This window comes from Vanessa cardui, chromosome 6, assembly GCF_905220365.1.
Source record: "Vanessa cardui chromosome 6, ilVanCard2.1, whole genome shotgun sequence".
Lineage (NCBI taxonomy): Eukaryota > Metazoa > Arthropoda > Insecta > Lepidoptera > Nymphalidae > Vanessa > Vanessa cardui.
In genome coordinates, this window is record NC_061128.1 from 6457898 (window position 1) to 6461969 (window position 4072).

Genomic DNA, 4072 nt, shown 5'->3' on the forward strand with positions numbered 1-4072 from the left:
TCTTCGCGTCGAACTCGACTCTGGATGACCAAGGAAAATCTCCACCAACAATTCCGCGATGTGATACCACGATGCCGGAGGTTAAATTCCGGCAAAGTGCAGTTCGTAAAGCACTTCTTTCCTTGGACATTCATAAGTCGAGCGGACCCGATGGTATCCCTCCAATCGTGCTACGGACATGTGCTCCCGAGTTGGCACCGGTCTTAACGCGTCTTTTCCGGCAATCCTACACATTAGGCGTCGTCCCGAATTCCTGGAAGACAGCTTTGGTGCATCCGATCCCTAAAAAAGGCAACCGCTCAGACCCGTCCAATTATAGGCCTATAGCCATCACCTCCTTGCTCTCCAAGATAATGGAGTCCCTTATAAACTGCCAGCTCCTGCGGTATCTAGAGGAGAACCAGCCGATTAGCGACCGCCAGTACGGTTTCCGTCGGGGTCGGTCAGCCGGTGATCTTCTAGTTTACCTTACTCACAGGTGGGCTGAAGCAGTTGAGAGCAAGGGTGAGGCATTAGCAGCCAGCTTGGACATAGCGAAGGCCTTCGATCGTGTATGGCACAAAGCGCTTCTTTCGAAGCTTCCTTCCTATGGGCTTCCCGGGAAATTATGCAATTGGATTACTAGCTTTTTGGCAGATCGGAGCATCAAGGTCGTTGTCGACGGTGCATGCTCTGACTTAAAATTCGTCAATGCTGGTGTTCCACAAGGCTGCGTTCTATCACCCACTCTGTTTCTTCTGCATATCAATGATTTGTTGCAAATCGGGAATGTTCATTGCTATGCAGACGACAGTACCGTTGACACCCTATACACCGGCCGCGCTAATATTTCTCGGGAAAACGTCGAAGAGAACCGGAACAAACTTGTGTCTGAAATCGAGTCTTCATTAAACGAAGTCTCGAATTGGGGCCGGCTAAATCTAGTCCATTTCAACCCCAAAAAGACGCAAGTTTGCGCGTTAACCGCTAAAAAAACACCATTTGTCGTATCTCCACGATTTAAGAACATTCCGATAGCCGCTACAGGTAGTATCGGAATACTTGGCGTTGATATTTCGAGCCTCGTTCAGTTCCGCGGTCAATTGGAAGGCAAAGCCAAATTGGCTTCAAAAAAGCTGGGCGTGCTCAGCAAGGCGAGACAGTATTTCACGTCGGCCCATCGCCTTAAACTTTACAAGGCGCAAATTCGGCCTCACATGGAGTACTGCTCTCACCTCTGGGCGGGTGCTCCCCAGTACCAGCTCCTTCCATTTGACCGCATCCAACGTAGAGCGGCTCGAGTTATCGACGATCAAGCTCTTTCCGATCTCCTTGATCCTTTGGCTTTGCGTAGAGATGTCGGATCACTCTGCATCTTCTACCGAATGTTTCACGGGGAATGTTCCGAGGAATTGTTCGGATTAATCCCGGCTGCTGAATTTCACCTTCGGACATCTCGCCAAAATTCTAAGTTTCACCCGCACCACCTTGATGTCCGAAAATCCACAACAGCGCGATTTCTCAGACATTTTCTGCCTCGCACAACCACTTTGTGGAACCAGCTTTCGCCGGCGGTTTTTCCGAACCGATACGACATGGGAACCTTTAAGAAAAGAGCGTACTCCTTTTTGAAAGGCCGGCAACGCACCTGCAAGTCCCCTGGTGTTGCAGGTGTCCATGGGCGGTGGTAGTCACTTTCCATCAGGTGAGCCTCCTGCTCGTTTGCCACCTATGCCATAAAAAAAAAAAAAAAAAAAAAAAAACCCCAAACACCCCGACCCAAGACAACATAGAAAACTTATGGTAATCTACATCGACTCGGCCGGGAATCGGACCCGGGACCTCGGAGTGGCGTACCCATGAAAACCGGTGTACACACCACTCGACCAGGGAGGTCGTCAAATACATCTTCAAACAATCGCACATCTGTTCATATTTAATTTAATTATTTACTAAATTGAAATTTTCAAATTGTCTATAAACAATCCTCGTATGATACGTCTTCAAAACGTCACTTCTCTGTAGATAGACTACACGTTTTTAATAAAACATAAATGATACATACATTTAAACGTTAACATAGGCTCTTTGTGATTTTCACGCGAAATAATTTTAGTAAAGATTTTCACGCTTTTCCATAAAAAAAAGTAAATATTTATACATATTTACTTGCTTCTGTTCCAGGTTTCAGTAGCATCGCAACAAATTGCGCTTCGGCTTTGTTCATAAAGGCTTTAAGTGGAGCTACGTTTTCCACAGAGGCGAAAAAAAGGTTTTTAATAAACAAGCAATTCGAAAAATTGGTCTATGCTAACGGAAAATTCTCGATATAGAAAAAAAACTACGGCTCACGCGTATATTTTTAAAATACGTTGTTATTTCAACTGACGTGTGGAAAGAGTAAGCCTATAACAGATGTTAAATCCAGATAAAATTCATAGCTAACTAATAGTTGCAAAGCTACGGTAAAAGAAAACATGTACAACAATAACAACAGCCTGTAAATTACCACTGCTGGACTAAAGGCCTCCTCTCCCTTTGAGGAGAAGGTTTGGAACATATTCCACCACGCTTTTCCAATGCGGGTTGGTGGACATGTGGCAGAATTTCTATGAAATTTGTCACATGCAGGTTTCCTCACGATGTTTTCCTTCACCGATGCACGCGTTTTAACCCAGTGGTTAAAATGGCCCAGTGGCCATCTCGACTCAAAAGAAAACAATGATTTTTACCATTCTATATTAATATTATAAATGTGAAAGTCTGTCTGTCTGTCTGGCGTTATTTTAGGACCAAACCAATGTACCGAATTTGATAAACTTTGGTGTGAAGTAAATTTAAACTCGAAGGAAGGATATAGTCTACTTTATTGGCTAACACATGACAACCGTGCGAAGCCGCGGGTAACAACTAGTTAACTATAAACAAACAAAACTTAGCTTAATTTTGTAATTCTAAATTAAAATTTAAGAATATAATATTATTTTTATTTCGGTTTGCGATACACAATACGGAGTTTTATCTGTATCTCACAAAGCTATAGTTGATATTTAACGCTACTCGACTGAATTTCAGTACACGTAAAAGTACAACTTGCTTAACAATTTAAATGAAATTTAAAACACCTATAAACGAAGACACGATAAATATTTTATATTCGTGAAATTAATATTTCCAAACGAAAATATAAATTCAATATTATAATAAATCATTTTTTTATTAATTACCCGAGATACTATTTATATACGTCATTTAATTGCAGAACGTAAATAATGTTTCTTCGTAACAAAAGAAAAATACAAAGCATAAAACTAAGGTCGAGAAATAGTTTAATATGTAGGTTGATAAGCACTGTTCTGTTTCAATTTAATGCTCCTAACAAGCTTAGAATTGTTTCTCTTTCGTCTACCCACTAACAAATCAATAGATTCTTAATAGATGAACGCTAATTGATTCTTTTTACTGGAACTCTATGTAATGAATATAAGAAACCATTTAATTTGATTTTGTTACATTAAAAAAAAAGTTTCTTGCTGTTTAAGTTACCTAACCTACTAATAAATTATTATTATTTTTAATTATCTCATATACAATTACTCAAAGTATGGTATTAAACCTATTCTTAACTTGAACTTTTAACAATACCTATATTTTCTAAGAAAAATACGTTTGAATGTCTCGGTTTACTTATTCGCCAATGTATTAGTATAAATACTCTAGCATACTATAAAAAGGTATATCACTGTGTTGAATAATAAAAATGAAATTTATAGTTCATTTATAAAATGAATCTAAATATTCTGGACAGGTTTTAAATGAAAAATATATCGAATATTCGATTTCATTTCATTATTTTTTTTTATATAATAGACCATCTGATGGTATGTGATCATCACCGCCGATAAACGTTGGCGCTGTAAGATATAATGTCCAATCTTTACTTCAGACAAATGCGCTACTAAGTTTAGGAGATATGATGTCCCTAGAGGTGTCCCAAAGCCAGTAAATATTAATATATTTCATAAATATACCTCAAAAAGATTGTTTTAATGACTTCTTTATGTCTGATCATATAAAGAAATTAAATTAATAT